The 18,197-nt window shown below is 34.7% G+C and overlaps 1 protein-coding gene across 1 annotated transcript in view; it reads left to right on the forward strand.

Annotated features, from left to right (window-relative positions):
- Positions 1-15,538: 15,538 nt before the first annotated feature.
- CCDC102B (coiled-coil domain containing 102B) overlaps positions 15,539-18,197 on the forward strand; it is a 142,948-nt gene continuing 140,289 nt past the window's right edge. The window contains exon 1 of the mRNA XM_034064518.1: positions 15,539-15,594. The gene's annotated coding sequence lies outside the window, so the exon portion shown is untranslated. The remainder of the gene's footprint in view (positions 15,595-18,197) is intronic.

Here is an 18,197-nt window from a genome sequence, read left to right on the forward strand (position 1 = left end):
CCTTTCTGAACGTTGTACTGTGTCAGCTGCTCTGTCTCCTGGCTTCCTCCATGGGCAGCGCCCTGTGTCTCAGAGTGTACCTCATTAGCTACACCAGAGTGGATCTTTAACTGCTGATTGTGAGGTCAAGAAGTAGATACACGAGATTAAGGATTCCAGTTGCGGCCTAGGAACAAATCAGGTAGGTGGAGACAGTTACAGTGACTAGTGCCATCAAGGAACTAAGAATTCTTGGAAGGCTAAATCACTTTCTAGCCAGCTAACACATGGTAACACAGTAACAAGCAGGGGATTTGGGATACTGCCTTTACAGAAGAGGAGTGCTCTGTGTGGACATGCCACAGGCAGTCCTTGTTTGCTTATTTTTAAGACCTCCATGTAACAGTCATTAATCAAAACATAGCTACCTTCTGGTGATAAAGTTTATGTGTTTAGCTGATGTTTTAGATGCAGAGAATATTTCAGATGTTCTAGTTTCTTCCTCCCCCCCCACACTCCTTGTTCCCATATAAGCAATAATATGTAAATTCTATAAAGCAAAATTATCAGAAAATCTGAAAGCATTTTCCTGTTTTGGAGGTGGGAAAACTGAGATAGACAAGAAAAAAAAAAAGAAAGCGAGGTGTCTGTGCTCTGCAGCTTTAAGAGAACACAGAATTTTATAATAAAACAATATCAGAAAAGCCCAAACTAGTACCTGGAGTTCAAAATCACTGGTTCTAATAAGTAGCCATTCAGCTACATGTTTGGGAAATATACTTCATTGGTCAAGGGAAGATAAATGAAAATTAACTAGGGGTGTCTTACATGAAAGGGAGAAATCTACAAAGATGATGCCAAAGTTCCTTTCTCCTAGGATAACTACTTTGCTTTGAAAATAGTCACAGCATACATTTAGAAATTTCCTATAGGTGTCTCAAAACTAATGACAAATGCATTTGAAGTAAAAAGACTAAATTATCTGGTTTGAAACACTGTGTTTTGTTATATATGGGTGTTCTAGCAACTACTTTGTAATACAGTAATTTTGCTTGTGTGACTAATAATAATATTTTATATAATTTTCATCTGAAGAAATTGTTTATACTGTGCAATCAAGGAGACAGTTTTAGTATCAAAGTAGTTGGTATAATTTCGTAATTATTCAAGTTTTAAATATTATATCCACTGTAGGATGAATAATAGGCTAATAGTTTTCTTTTTCAATCAATTTGCTTAAAACATATTTCTACCAATTTTCAATTATTTTATGTGCCAAATTTAATTTTCATAATTACTCAGTAAGCAAATCTACATAAATACCACAGCTATTGACAGAAAAATTATAAGTAAGCACTTGTATTATAACTTGAATTTTAATTTTATTTGATCCTACCAGCCAAAGTAGTCAGTTACTATTCACGATTAACTGTATGCTCAGAATGCAGACTAGAAATTGCATAGATACAGTTTTCCAGTTATGTAAAGGATAAATGGACTGAAATATTTTGAAGGAAACAATTGCAAATAAAAGCAAAGGAAGAATAGAAAGATAAATTTACTTTAAATTTAAATGTACTGTACTGAAATAGTTTACCATAATTTATTATCCTGATACTGTGAAAAATCTGATTGTGCCCCTCACTAGGCCATTTTTCATATATGTGGAAAACATGTTGTCAACAAGACACTATGCAACATTTACAGGAGGAATTGGGACAAAATATAGTTGTTCTGCAGCTTACTTATTCTTTCTTTGGCAACTCCATGGTTAAAATTCCTTAAAGTTAAAATAGAAAATTATTTTGCAGTTTCAGGTCAGGGTGCTATATCAGATTAAATGTAAGTAAAATAACAAACATCGACCACTGTCATTTTAGTACCTATAGATCTCATTAACCTCACAAGAATAATCCCAATTATTTTATGTAAGTCTATGTGTGTGAGTTTATACATACAATGACCACTACCCTTCTTGAATTTGAGCAGATTAACTTGTTACTCCAGGTTTGCACATGTTCGTGTATCACTGGATACCCAAGTACTTTCTGTCTCTTTCTATGGAAGTGCTTTCATAGACATACAGTAGCATGGGCTTTACTAGAGTTGCATGGCAAAAAAATAAATAAATAAATAATTTAATTAATTAATAAATTAATAAATAACACATTAATAAATTAATTTTTGTTTAAGAAGAACAATGCTGCATTGTTTCAGATAGACATGCAAGCAAATTTTTATTTGTAAAGATTCCGACACTTTTGCTTCTTCAAGAGCTCTTTAACAAAGAGGGTGATTAATTGCCGGGGGGGGGGGGTTATTTTGGTAAATAGTTTCTAAATTGTGGATAATAGCAAACATCTGTGGAGTTCTATTTGTAGAGCCAACAGGATGCAAGCAGAATGTGGGGTGCTCATGTAATAGCTATGATAAAAACCAGACACTGTGTTAAAGAAAACCAACCTCTTTGCCTGGTAACTATTATAATTTCTGTATTGTAACTCTCTCTATACTTTCTGCATAATATGTGTTCTGTTTAAAGAGAGGCAGTGTGTTTTGCAGAATTTAAACCATGTTATATTCACAGTATTTCACACAGGACATCTTTCCATGGTTGCACATAGGCAGAGGGGCTGAAGACATCCACCAGCCCAAGCCTCTGAGACTGAAGAACACAAAGGGAGAAACCCTTGGGCCATTGCTGGGCCGGTGCCCCGAGGGGGCCAGGAGGGTAGCAGGGGCACCTTATAGGCCTCAGGGAAGGTCCTGGCAGCCAGGTCCTTTCCCACCCTGTAGCCAGGGCGAGGGCAGCCAGGGCGAGGGCAGCCAGGGGCAGTGGGGAGGTTCCAGGCACTGGACACCCCCTTGGGCTTATGGGTGGGCAGGGAGGGCTGTGAGAGCTAGGGAATGGCCCTGCTGGGGCTGGCAGCTGCAGACTGCAAGTGGGACCTTTGCTCTGGCCCAGCTTTGTGATCTCACATTGTCTTGAGGTTGGAGGCTTAGAATTAAGGTTAATGTTTTCCCGTGGTTCAAAAGTCAGATTTATTTTTCTTTAAAGTAGTCTGAAAGTATTAACATATTATCTATCCCCACCCCTTTTTGGTTTTGAGACACAATTGTAAAAATTTCATTGTGTGCCAGACAAGAATTTCAATAGCAAATAGATTTTTAGGATTCCAACCTCATATAACTGACAGAAGTATGATTACAAAAGTGTTTTCTAAACACTGTCCCAAAATACCAAAATTTCAAAAGGACACATTCATCAGGAAAATACCTGCATGAGGTACAGAATTAGGTAGGTAATACAGCATATATGAATAAAATATTACTGTTTCATGTATCTGGGGGGGTACAAAAATGACACACAGCTGTACGCCAGGCTGAGGTCCCTAAGAAAAACTTTCTCAGCCTATTTTTTATAGCATGTGTAGAAAACAACCCTGTTGCCAGACACTTTGTTGGAGTTAGATCTATGATATCCCCTCTGGAATGATGGCCAGCATCTTTGTAATGAACAGCTTAGCTTATGCCTTAGCTTTCCAACATCCCACTGATTTTCACAGAACTCTATGTCCTTCTTTTGGACTTTGAAGCTGCAAAAGAAACTTATGCTTCCTTGGCTTGTGAATCAGTCTGTCAACATCTTGGACTGTAAATTACAGCATGGTTACTACATTTTGCTTGAATTGGCAGAAACTAGTTGTACACATGTCAGCATCCTGTGATTATTAGCAGCAGCAGGAACTGGAGGAGTTAACATAATAAGGGACTAAAAATGATTTTGAGGGTTGCTGTTATTCTGTTCTGATTCTTCCATCCATGTGAGAAATTATTCTGCTTTTATTGATCTGAAAGCATTATGTTCTGGTAGGCAATCATACAATCTTGTTTGAATTAAAAAAAAAAAAAACACAAAAACTCCTGTCATTTTTATTTATACACTTCCAAATTTATTTGCTTGCTTTGGCACTTTATTTTGCTCCTATATCTAAGAATGGGGTTTCTGCACATTTTTTAAAGATTCTAATCTGACAAAGTCTAGGAGCCTGGCTTCTACATCATCTGTCATTTACTTCCTGTGTCACATAAACTGTATGCATTTGCTTCATATGCATCATAAAGTTGTGGGATCTAATGTTTGTATAGTACGCTCCCTTCCACTGAGAAGTCTCACAAGAGAAAATTTATGCTGTTCTAAACATTAACTCTGAATAATATGAACATATAAACTACACATATAATTAAAAATCTCACTCTGGGAAGATTTATTTTGGCTTTGAGTTAAATAATTCAATATTATGTATGATCCATAGATATTCCCTGCATTATAACAATACCAATATGAAAAAAGTATTGAGTTGATTTTTTATACAATGAAAAGTGAATGTGGGTGAAGTTGACATATTGCAGGAAATAAAGCTTTTGTAACTTCTGTTGTTCCTTTATCATAGATATTAAATTTCCCTGTTATCATTTTTAGTGTTTGCAATAACATCTGTATGTATAAGAATAGTTTTATCATTAAACCTTAGAGTACAATATGGATGAATTTGAAATATCCATGAACACCAAGGAAAACATGTGAGGCAGGAGTTCCAGGTGAAGTCTGGAGTAGGATTTAAAAGACAGAATTTATTAACCTGCTATGCCAGGGACTTTCTGAGAAGTCACTGTGTCTCAGGGTCTTAGTTTCAAGAAAAGGGAAATAACATGCTAACAAAAAATTGCAAGAATTCATATAATTGGAAGATCTTCTGTTTCCAAATACCTGCAGGAGTTTTGCAATAGGATTTCACCAGAATGGTTTGTGTCACTCTATGCTGATTTAGATGTACTTTTATTAGCTGCTTACATTGAGAACATCGGTTCCAGTAACTGGAAATTAGTTTCTATATGGATTATTCCACAGCGGTGTTAGATCAATACATGATTTCTAAAAATATAAGTTTTCTAGAACCGTCAGGCCTTAGTCTGCTTTATTTTAATGGAAAACTCACAACAAATCAAAATCCAAATAAATGTTTGTCAGCAAAATGTTTTTGACTGAAGATGTGTATTAGCAACAAAACTCTTGACACAGAACTGTTGTCTTCAATTACCATATCATGGGTGCAAAGGAAAGGGGGGCTTACCTTCTAAAAATGGCAGTACTTTGAAAATAAATAAAACACCGTTTTCAGTCACTGTTTTTGAATTTTGAGATTACTATATAAAGACATGAAGTGCTCTCATTTTATTCTTTCTAAATGTTCCCTCTATATTTTTACAGTTGATGATTGTTAGAAATTGCTGTATAATAATTGCTTTTTAGTCTGCTTTCTCATAGGACAGGAAAGCATTTTGCTAGCTGTACAATGGGCACAGAGCCCTTTCTTAGAAGCTGAAAAGACTCCTCTTTTTTCACTTTGGGCAGCTTTCACCACGAGCAGAGACTAACAAAATACAGCCGAGTGGTATGAAGGGATTCTTCGTTGGGTAATACCTGTGGTGACGGGCTAGAACTAGCAAGTGCTCAGGTGAGGTACTAATGTGCTTGCAACTGCTTTGAAAGCGACTGAGTCCTCTCAGGTCTGACAAGCTGTCAGTCAGCTGGGGAAGGGCCAGGCTCCTCCAAACGGGCTGAACTTTCCTGCTGCTGCTGCTGAGTTACTGTCTTCCAGTTCTCTGGAGCTGGCAGGTTGGAAAAGCCTTATAGTTTTGCGTCAGTACTTTTTCCTTTGAGTCCCGGAGCTGTTAACTCTTGTTGCTTCAACAGTTGCAGTTCCATCTGTTTTTACTTTACGTATCTGGCCTAAGTTTAGCTCGCCTGCTTTCTCACACCTAAACAAGAATTTTCTCAGTGAACTGAAGCCAAGATCGGGCAGAGGGGCCATATAAACTAGAGCTGCGGGTCTGGGATGGCTGATCCCCACAGCAGAAGTGTCACACAGCAATTAATGAGAAAAGTTACTGTGAGAAAAGTAGTGGTACAGAAGCCCAGAAGACAGTGAAACAAAAAAACCAAAGAGAGAGATGTGGAAAATGGGCAAAAGAGCAAAACATACATGGTTTAAGACACAGGATTCATCACATGAATAGGTTCTATTCAGATTCTAGCTTTGAATTTCATGTTCCTGAATGCAGGTATGAAGTCATGGTCAAGTATTGGGGAATAATGGTGAAAGATAACTCAAAGGTATCAAAGACAATTAAATCGTTGTAAGTTCATATAAGGAATTGACTTCTCTAATACGTTTTTGGTTATACTGTTCTATTTAAAAATACCTGGTATTGACTGAACTGGAAAGAAAGACATCATTATATGCCTTGTGTCATGGTGAAATTTAACCACAGGGAAGGCAATATGGAACAGTTAGTACTACTGCATTGTTGCTCAGGACATTATTTGCCTTTTTTTTATGGTTCTGCTACTGAGATGCTTGTAAGTATGATAAAGTCAAATAACTTTCCACCTAATTTATGGGAGAATAAGAATACTTTTGCTTTTATTGAAATCCGCTTCGTATTGATTTGTGTTTAGGTTGGTTTTAGTGTTCAAGTTTTTGTTTTTTTGTTTGTTTTTTTTTCTGAGATCTGTGGACAAAGAACTTAGATCCATACATGTGCATGACACCCCTCAGCCGAAATCTGCAGAAAGTTTCCATAACTGTTGTACTTTACAACACACAGGTTGAATTCAAATACCTGTATCTATTCTCAGTCTTAAGGCAGGTTTAGGCTGGGTAGAATTCACTGAATAAGATCTTCACATTTTAGTGTTTGCTCACAATGTTCGCTTCTGGAAACAAACCAGGCAGGAGTTCTGACTTATTCATTAGACATTATTTGATTTTTAAGCTTATTTTGACAGTACAAATGCTTCATATGATCATAGAGTAATGCTGAGTTTGGATACTATAGCCCGACTCACAATGCCTAAGTTACACAGTGTTCCACAGAACAGCAAAACATTGTTCCTAATATTTAAGTCTTGTAAACATCATTATGGATAAATAATTTACAGAGTTACTTAACTGTTTATCAATATTTCCTTGATACCCTCTGTTTGAAACAGGTTATTCTTATACCCAAGTGCCATGTCTCAGCTTCACTAGTCAGCTCCAATCAGGACTCTTACTGAAATCATAAATAGCTTTAATAAAACTGATATAGGAGCTGATTTCATCTTTTCCCATGTGGGAGCCACATGAATTCAAGCTGAAGTAGAATATGCTTTTAACTACATGAAAACATGTATCCCTCCTAGAATGTGGATTGAGCAAAAAACATCTGAAAATACCAATATGTGCATGTCCAGTCTTCAAAAGGTGGCAGAACTGATGTTTTTCACATGTTTGGAAATGATAGCACATGTGCTGAGAATTGTCCTGGAACATTTTTGTTGCTGAGTCACTTTTATTGGGAAGTTAAAAAAAATCCATATCCAACATTTTTTTTCTCTTTGCATTTTGCCATAGTGACAAGAGACATCATTATAATGTAACTATAGCCAAGGCTGATTTTGATAGAATTTGAATCTGTAGTTCCATAACTTACTAGATTTATAAACAATGACTTCTGCAGCACTATTACTGCTCCAGAAGCATGTATTTCCTAAAGAATATTTGGCCACTATCAGAAAAAAAGCACATATGGATAAATAGATAGGAAAATATTTTGAATATTATATTAACAATAATATAAACACAAGGAGAAGGAAAACTCCTATCTTCAAACCCAGGCTGATGTAGCTTGTCCAGCCTTGTATGGTCTTCAATCTAAGAGAAGGACACTCTCACAAAACCTATGACATGCGGACTTTGCTGTCACTGTCCTAGCTCGCTAGGCCTGGCAGTTAAACCTCAGGTGTAAAGGGTGGGGCCAGTTCTGTGCAAGCTGTGTCTCACCTAAAAACTCCCCTGCGCAGGCTGGAAGGGCTCGCTCTCACTTGTCGGTATGGGCGGGTGAGGGTCAAATCGGTAGGTGACAAGGTGCATGGGAAGCTGCAGATCCAACCTTGCACGTGGGCGGACCAGCGCATGGGTAGCTTCAGATTACTCAGAAGATGACAGTCCTGGTCGGACACTCCACGATTGCCCAAGCAGCCTTTTCAAACCAGATTTGCATATCCCACATGCCCTTGGTCATCATGCTTGTAGTAAGCATGGTTAAAGCCCTTCCCAAATCTTAGCCTGAGAAACCAAGCCGTCAATATAAACACAAAAATATTCTCAAAACCTCTAGTTGTTTCCATAATGCAATACAGTTCAATTTTGCAAGCTTGCAAATTATTTGTATCATAGTATACATAGAAAGTTTTATATAAGCAAAGATATTCTTGATTTCAGCACTATTTCATATAGATAACATAAATAATCTCTAAACTGCTTTATTAGCTATTTCTTTTTAAATTCTGTTTTTCTCTTATTTTAGATTAATATTATTAGCAGAAAAAAATCTGAGCTAACTGTGGTTTTGTGCTCACAGGGAAAAATGAGATAACATAATAACTTCTAGCGTTAGTTGTAGTCTAGATCAGGAAACCCAGACAGAAAGCCTCATTATAACCTTATCCTGTTTAATATCAAACATCCTACTATCTTTATTAGGTGTATTATGTTGAGTTTTTAATTTGTTTGTGTATTTCTTTATGTTAGCATGGTAATTGACATATAAATATGTTAGTAGAAATATATATAAATTAATAACTACTGAGTAAAAAAGAATATTTGCTCAGGTTGGTAACGTGTATTAGACATTTTTACATTTTTGCAAAAAAGTAAAATCTTTTGGGGCAGATATTTTACCTCTCTCAAATATCTTGCTTCTTTCATCCATTTAGGTGATCATGCATCTAACAGGGCTTTGAGGAGAGCTTGAATAGCAAATCTAATTGATAAAAATACAAAATTGTTCCGTGTTTTCAAACATTAGAAATATTATACTTGGGTTAAAAAGGAGCAAGCTACTGCCACTTCTTTGGTTCTGTACATTACCCACTTTCCTCAGGTGATAAGGAGTATATTAAGATGACAAACTACATTGGTTCTACTTTTCAAGTTGCAGATGTTAGCACTGGTTGACAGTGATTCCTTTGTAGCATAAAATAGCATGATCATAATATTTTCTGCCTTTTAGACTGAGTTAGAAGTTAAAGGGTTCCTATTAATGTTCTTTCTGACTTCAGCTAAATCTAGTCTTCATCTGGCAAAGAAAATATTTTTAGTTTAATCAGACATGTCTCAAATGAAATACTACATTCTAGTAAACCACACTAATACAAGTTAGCTGAATGCTCAACATTATATAAAAAATATGGAATGAACTTTAGAAGAGGAAATTTTGTCATCTATCTCCTTGGTTTCCTCTAGAGATGTTACCTGAGTCTGAGAGAACTAAGGGGAAGTATTAAGTGACCGTGAGAGGACTGGAAGGAAGTTGTTTTCTGTTATTGTGGAGAAATCCAGGGCTCTAGTACAAGGTACTCAGGTCAGGCACCTTTGGCATTTCTACCTTCCTTGCCAGAAAGGATCAATAATTGTCTGAATCTCTGCACTGGTGCCCAGGGACAGCCACAGGAAGAAATGCAGTAAAATTTAATACCAATGAAGGTGTTCTCACTCATCATGAAAATCAGATATCTACAGGATTATAATCTACTGAAAGCAGTTTTTCCAGTTTCTCTGTCCTCTGATTGCTAATTAAATCTTGTTGAGCCATTTCAATTTATTGCTCAGAATCTCAAGCTTTGGAAGATGACGAGATAAAGTAAGTTAAATGTACTCTGAAAGTAATATCTTATCTTTAATGTGGAAATTATATAACTGGGCCTGGGAGGCCATAAACCACCTGTGCATATATAAGATATGTTCTAAATGCATGTGATGTTGAAACTGGAAAAATAATAACTAAGGACTCACAGGTCAAATTAAAATTTCATTCAGATTTATAAAAGAGAATTCATGAATTGTTAGCCAGATGTCATATCTTGGTGCACAGAAAGAACAGTTTAAAGCCAAAAGCGTGTGGTTGATTTTAAATAACCTCGTGTCATGTGTCTCCTTTAGGAGTTAACATTTGCTAAAGCTAATGAGGAAGAAAAATTCATGTAAAAGATTTCATGAGTGTTTTTTTGAGTATTGTAAAGCAACATGGCCAAAGGTCTAGACTTACTACTATGGGAAATAAAGTTTAAACAGGACTCAGGATTCCCATTGATATGTTTTGATTAAACATAACCATTCAAAAATAGAATTCAATTAATTCAGTAGTAGTCTTAATAATTTCCTGGGAAGTGGATGTACTTCTCAGGTTAACCCATAGCACGTATTCTCATATGTGTTAACTTCAGGGCCCTCAAGGGTAGGCTTAGAATTGCTTTGTTTACCAAGGGGCTCCTTATTACCAAGAGATTATGTGGAACAGTTGTTTTAGAAAGATGTACTGCACAAAGTGTGGATTATCTTAGATGCAAGACATTTGTGACAATCTTGACCCTCAGCTGCATCATGCTTTCTTCATGGGTACTTACCTGTTCAGGCCATTGCCAACAGGTAAATTTTGAAATGTTAATAGAGATGGCTGTAAGGCTACATGGAAAGAGACATAAATTGTGCATAGTACCTTTAATAAAAGGGTATTTTTAAACTATAATAAAGATTCATGGCTTTAGATTAATGGCAATGCTCTTTTGTAACCACTTCTAGTACATGGTATGGTGTAGTAATTGCAGCATATTTGTGACATACAAATACATCCAGAAATACTGTTCCTGCTGGCATAGCTGAAAAGTGATTTGCACCACAACTTTAATTCAAGACCTTTGCCTGACACTCTGCCCAGATCAATGCACTCTTTTTTTTTTTATTCTTTTCAGTAATATTGTTGGAAGTAGTTCACGTATCTCTTTGTGACACTTTCTTATTCTGTCTGCAATAGTTTTAGGTGATTAATAATACTTGTTTTGAAGTTGTGATTAATTATTTTTACAATAATAACAGGTAGGTTAACAAATAATAGAATAAAAGCTTAAAGAAGAATTCCATATTTTTCTCATTAGGCTCTTGAGAAATGACTTAATTAAAATTGTTATTGAATTATGCATAAGTGCATTCTTGATCACTCTTTAATGGTGCAGAATAGCCTTGAGTAAAGAAAACTGCAGAAAGATAAAAGTATTCTACTGTTGTAAGTAACATTTGTGTATCAAAAACAAAGAAAGAAAATTACACTGACCCTATCCAAAACCAAAAAACAGATCATGCTTGAATTTCTACATATAAATATGATCTGTGTTCTAATTTTTATTTAATCCTGGGTAAGGACAACTGACCTGGTAAATGTCATCACAGTAGTATGGATCAAGGTCTTGCACACATTCATGCTTCTTATAGCTCTTTAATTGCTAAGGCACTAACTTTCAACAACTGTATGCAGATGATGTTCATCTTTGTTTTGGACTACTGGAAAAATATCAGGAACACATTTTTGTATATTATTTATAATATTCTGATTTAATTACCCAATTATGAATGCTCCTTTTCTGAAATAGATGCAGAATACTCAGAAACCTAAATGAAAATATTCTTTTTATTAATAACATAGAACCTTCAGTCTTGCCAAATTATGTCACTTAAAATGCTAAAGATACAAGATGTTTTCATTATTGAGAATGGCAGCCCTACAGCTGGGGAAATGCTGTTGCTTGTAAAAATTAATAAACCATAACTTTTAATCTTTTTAACTGTGTTTGTAATGATTAATTTTTTTGTGTCAGTCCCTGTTGCTGTTTGAATATAGAGTACCTGCAGTAGTGTAAATCCTAGTAAAAGAAATGACCAGTTCTACTTCAACAACAACAATTATGAGTTTTCATTTATAGTGAAAAATTGGAAATACCTGTTTTTTCCAGAATGGGATAAGTGGTGTTTATAACACAAATTTAGACATCTTCCCTGTTTAAGTATGTTCTGATTCTCATTCTTAGGTTTATCAAGGGGGGCAAAGAAAAGATTATTTCTAAGGCTGTACTTATTGAAAGCAGTCACATTTTAAGGATGCAGAGTAGCATCTCACCCTGAAGTCTTCCACACATGATAATGGGAGATGTATATAATTCTTGTACACTTAACGGCAGTATTTTTCAAACTTAAAAAAAAAAAAAACAGAACAAAACAAAAAAACCCCACAACCAAAAAAAAACCCTCTTTCATTTTCTAATTCTTATCTGAGGAAAACAAACTGAGATTTCTGAGCATATGAATGATTACTCAAGAAATATATTTTCCCTAAAAATGTGACACTTTGAATTTTTTGTTATTGTGTGTAATCTTTCACAATTTTTTCAGAAATATATGTAGAGATTACTTGATTTCTTTTATAGGAATATGTTGATTAGTACTGATTCATTCAAAGCCAGGTTTTTGTGTTTGATTAAGATGATGAAATAAAAAATTTTGCCCAGTCTCTAGCTTCTTTGTACCCACATATACATGTCTTTCTAATCAGTTCATTAGTGAACAAATCTAAACTTCACAGCAGCATCACACTTGTATGCAGTTAATGAGAGGTTTGGCAAGCTCTGCTGCAGAGATGAGATTAAAATTTCTATGACATTTTTTCCCTTATCTGCTTCTTCATGCTTCATAGGTAACTTCTACTGTCAAATTGTCTTCTATTTATTTTCATCATTTAAGGCTGTATATCTGGGGTTCAGGTACAGTAAAGAATGACCTTCTATCCTTATATTTTTCAAATGCATTGTGGTGTTTATTGCTTCACTTGCATGAAACTGTGTGTAGCAACAGGTAAGATTAAAAAATAGTTTCATCAACAAAGAAGAACTGAAGCGTTTATGTGTTTTTTGAGAATACTTAAGCAAGACCAATTTCAAGATGTTGTAATTCTAGTGCTCCAGACCCCTCTCTATTTTCTAATTAAATTAATAGAAATGTTTGGATTTATTGCTGTTTATGCTTGAAGTACTTTATTGGTTTTTGGCTTGAACAGTATTGAGATTTATTTTCTTATTCTTGCTAAGGAAATTGCATCAATATAGTAAGTATTGCTAACTTCTATATTTTGAAAAAGACTTGCTTTGTTTAATTTGTCTCAGAGGAGAAAGTTAATCTTCCTTATTGGCTCAGTAATCCTAAAAAGGATTAGGCCTCTTCCTTCATGACCCCCAAAGGGTTGGATCTTGATATTTTAAAATTCAAAGTTTGGCTTTCATGTTCTGTTAGTGCTTCTCGGTGGATCTTGGAAATAGCAGGTCAGGCAGACTGCCAAGGCTCAAATGTACTTAAAGTGAAGGGAGTCTACCATATATTAATCAGGGGTGCAAGAGTCCAGTTGACCTCTGACTCCATGTATCAGAACATATGTTCTAGATTATTGATGCTGTTTACAGTCTTTTTCATATTTCCTCCATTCAATTTTCTTACAAGAATAATGATCACAGCTTCATTCTCTTGAAAAGCATATGAAAGTTCTTAGCATGAATTTACTAAGAATTGTTGACATACCTGGAAACTTCTAGGAAGACAATTCAGCTCCCTATGTGAAGGTTGTGTGTTAGCAAGTTTGCATGTTGGCATTATCTATTTTGTAATTATTACAGTGATAGTCCAAACATCAAGGTCATGGTTAAACAAGACTGAAAAGGAAGAATATATTTGCAAGCAAAAATATAAAAATAGCTGACTATTCCACTTCTTTTTCTTTCAATAAAAATTTAAATTGCTTACCAAATCTAGCACCATATATGTGTCAGGTTCCTTGCTTCCTTTCCCTAATAGTATTGCATAGTACTTCCCCTAGTAGTTTGCTAGTATCAGGAAGAGTTGAAAAGTTGCAACCCAGTAGCTTATTTAGTACAATAAGTCTATATGGGGTTTTCTTTGTTTGGGTTTTTCATTTGCTTGTTTGGGTTTTTTTTGTTTTTATACTCTTACGAAGTTGAAAATGTACTTTATCAAAGTTTATAAAACCTGTCATCAGCATAGTTTGGTCAATACAATTTCACAGGGTAACTTCCCAAATTTACAGTATAAGTATTTTAATTAAGTTTTAATGCATCTTTAACAACTGTGTAAATTCAAGATTCCTCCAAAAAATGTCATTTACTATGGAATGTAACAGAATAGAACTTGAGCTTTGGTTATAGTTTTTACTATTCATGCATTCTGCATTACTTTTTGTGCCTTTTTTCTTGAAGAGTATGCTTTGCCTTTCCAAGAAGTAGTCAGGAGAAAAAAACTGGAAAAGAGGCTTTGAGGATTTTAAGACCTCTGTGACAAAGAATTCATCATAGTGTGTATCTAAAAGGAAGGTGTAAAGAGGATGGGGCTAGACTCTTCTCAGTGGTGCCAAGTGACAGGACAAGAGACAATAGGCATAAACTAAAACATAGGAAGTTCCAGTTGAACATGAGGAAAAACTTATCTACTGTGAGGGTGACTGAGCATTGGAACAGATTTCCCAGAGAGCTTGGGGAGGCTCCTTCCCTGGAGAGAGTCATGAGTCATCTGAGCATGCTCTTGAGCAATGTGCTTTAGGTGATGCTGCTTGAGCAGGGAGGTTGGAATGAATGACTCCAGGTGGTACCTTCCAGCCTCAATTGTACTGTGATTCTGTACTTCCAACAGTGCTATTTCCTTCATGTGGTGTACTAATGCTTTCTTTTTTTATTTTTTTAAAGTTTTGAATGATAAATGATACATTCTCTGTTACAGGTCTTCACTTGTGAAGATATTTTCAGTTGTGATCAAAGTCTCATGATTTCCTCTCAGATAAAACTAATGTGCATCAATTTATTTAGAAACTGAGAATTCATTTGAATATGGGCAATGGAACATGCTTCTTGGATGTATTCAGAGACTGCAGTAAGTTAATAATGTTGGAAAATGAGTTCTGTAAGTAAGTCATGAATGGGTTGGAATGTGGTTAGTTACAAAGAAATAAAATACTGTGTAAGTTATGGTGTGCATATAACTTGATTTTTAAAATGTGAATTGATTTCCTGCAGTAGGGATAATGGAATGTAGACAGAGATTTTTCATAATTTTCAACATCTTCTAATTACTGAATCAATTATGAGGATACATGTATTGGCTCTATGATATACAGTTATGCAGTGGGAAAATCTAGTTTGATTATAGGATATTTAAAACTCAGGAAATATAATAAAAGCAAGTAGTGGCATAAGAATCTACCCAACCTGAAAATATCATTACTTGTGCTTAATTAGTGTGATTGGAATAATTAGTTTAAGGTTATATATAATATTTATATATATTATATATAATATAATAATAGTCTGGGGTCACAGACTTCAGTTTAGAAAGATAGGGAGAAATAAAAAACTGAATAAAGCAATACTTAGTGAAGAAAATGTGGAAAATGTTTTATATTGTATAAATGGCTTATACTTAAAAAATAATGTGGGTTTAGTTTTGATAAAGCCTGACCAATGAGAATCTTTTTCAAGTTACTGTGGAGTGGCTTTACTGCTGTAAATAATCCTGTTGGCCACATCCCAGTACAGTGCAGATGAGAAAAGGATGCAGGAAATTCTGTTGTTTACACATGTGTCTGTAACACTGAGAAGCAAGAGGAGCCCAGCAAACTTGGAGGGTAAGGGCTCTTAAGCATGTGGGTTTGTTGTTTAATTTTTATATTTCTCTTTAGGGACAAAATATGAGTGACTATCATGCTAATGATAAGAAGAAAAACAATCCGAAATATCCAGCAAAAGTATTGAAGATCAGAAAACAATATTTGAAACACATGGCTAAGTCAGATTCAGCTATATTTTTCTCATCTGTCCTTTTCACTACTATCAGGGAGTATTAATTCTAACACCCCATTAAATGTAGCTTGTTTTTCAGGTGTAGTAGGACCCTTACTTACCATAACCAGGTAAGTTTTCAAAATCTTCAAATGACAGTTTGTTAAATTATTATTTCTTATTTTTGGTTTAGAAATTAGTGTAAGTGCAGAAAGTTCAAGGGTAATACTGTTTCAATACTGAAGAACTTTTATAAATCACTACAATCTACAATAGGATAAACTGATAAAGCATTCATAACTTTTAATCATTATTGATATTATGAACATGTATCATGAGAATATTGTTATGAGTTTGCAGCAGTTCATATTGCATTTTTTTGTTTTCACAGTGTTTCTATTTTCTTAAATTACACTAGTGAGTTGTATAATCCTAACTTCCTTCAGAAAATACCTGATGATAGAATAAGAAAAAAGAGTGTTCTTAGTTATATGATATTGTTCTAATGCAATGAAATATAATTTATGCATACTATGACTTGTTGATTCTGGGCAAAGATATATAGTTTGCATTATTTGAAAGGCTAATGTCCCAGATGGTATGAGACTTTTTGATTATCCATTCCTAATGAGAACCAAGAGACAAATTTCAAAAGTGATGTTGATGAGTTTAATAAATATATATAACAAGCAATATTAACAGACCTCCTACTGACTATCCAGATAGCTGCATTTTGTCTTAATTCTCACTGATTTTGTTTTGCTAGAAACCTAGCTTTTGCTTTTGATTACCTATGTTAGAAAATTCGCATTCTTTCAGGTTTGTGAATACAATTGTTTGCATAATATAATGAAGATAAAAGGATTTTTGTAATCTATTGGGTATAATTAATAGAACTAGTCATATCTCTCTATCAGGTACCTTCTGAGAATTCTATGAAAAACTTAGTGAAAAATGTGAAATTAAAAAGTCTGTCATTTTTATGTATTTACATGTAGTCAGTTTTTAGTTGAGGCCATTCTTTTGCCTTAAAGTATTAATGTTAACCTTGGGTAAATCTGAGAAATAAATTATTAGAAAATTAATAATCTAAAGTAGCTGGTATTGAACAGCCATTATACACTGCCATTGACTGCAGCACCAAGAGGTTTATATGTTGGAATCGTTTGAAATGTACAAATTAGATATTCTACTAGTGGACACTTCTGTGGGTTGATGAGACTAGTAAATGTGACCCACTTCTCTTCTGTCTGAAGAACAATATTCAAAACAAAGTATGCCAAAAGGAGCCTGCATGAGTAGCCAGTATTTATTAATTTCTTCTCTTTTGGTGAGACTACTTGATGGCCTGCTACAGACACTGAAAGAATAAATAGCTGTGCTTCTTTATGCATTTAAGTACCATCTAGACTACAGCACATGGTAATTTGTGGATTATTTCACATGCCACCCTAGGAACTGCAGAGCCATGGCTTATGTGACACTATGAATTATTTCTTAAGTACATTTTCCTCAAAGAAGACTTAGTGGAGTTGGAGTCATCACCAGATGCTATCTTATATCATTAAATCCCACAAAGGAGTCCTTGAACTGTTGAAAGACGTGAGATGGTGCTAAAATACTGCAGTGGCTAAGGACAATAGAGAATAATTTCATACAAATGTCCAAGAAGTATTTCTTCTTTTTTCTTTATACTTTCTTTTTTTTTTTTAAGAATAGTCATTAATTATGGAAGAAATTACTTCTAAAACTATTCTGGTAAAGCTGAGCGTGTCTTTGCACAACAAAACCTTTAATTCTGATACAATTGTATCAAAGTGGTCAAACAAGCCAAAGAGATAGGCTCTGGCCCAGAGAAAACAAAATATTCATGAACATTCTTACTTGTCTGCTTATGTGGGTGGGAAAATCACTTATTTCCAGATTGACGCTGAGTAGTGTTTTGAAGAAAAATTGTTCTGTGTCCAAAAAAGCACTGGAATGTTTCATGGCCTGAAACAATGCATCAGATATCTGTGATTAGTTTCCCCTACTCCCAGTGTTATGAAATTGCTTTTGAAAGTAGGTCAAGTTTTCATTAGAAAAAGATCATAAATAGTTTCAACTATAACAAGACAATTCTTAATCTCTTATATCATAACATTTCTGAATTTGTCAGAAATATAAACAGGGATTAAAAACTTGATTTTTTTTCAGGGACATGCCTTCATAGCTTCACATATTGAAAACAAAATGAAAAAAAGTTCTCAATGTTGTTTTGTCACTAAGCAAAACAAGCATGTAAATGAATGTGAAGCTGTCCAGTTTAAAGTAACATTCAAAAAACTGTCAGAAATTTGGAATAAACTCTAGAAAATAAATTTTTGATGATTTTTGTTAAGTAGTGAAGCTTCTCTATACATTTAAGTGACCTCTACTGTTTGGATGGACAGGTATTAGGATTGTGTCT

The sequence above is a fragment of the Melopsittacus undulatus genome, chromosome 1 (genome assembly GCF_012275295.1).
Source record: "Melopsittacus undulatus isolate bMelUnd1 chromosome 1, bMelUnd1.mat.Z, whole genome shotgun sequence".
Taxonomy (NCBI): domain Eukaryota; kingdom Metazoa; phylum Chordata; class Aves; order Psittaciformes; family Psittaculidae; genus Melopsittacus; species Melopsittacus undulatus.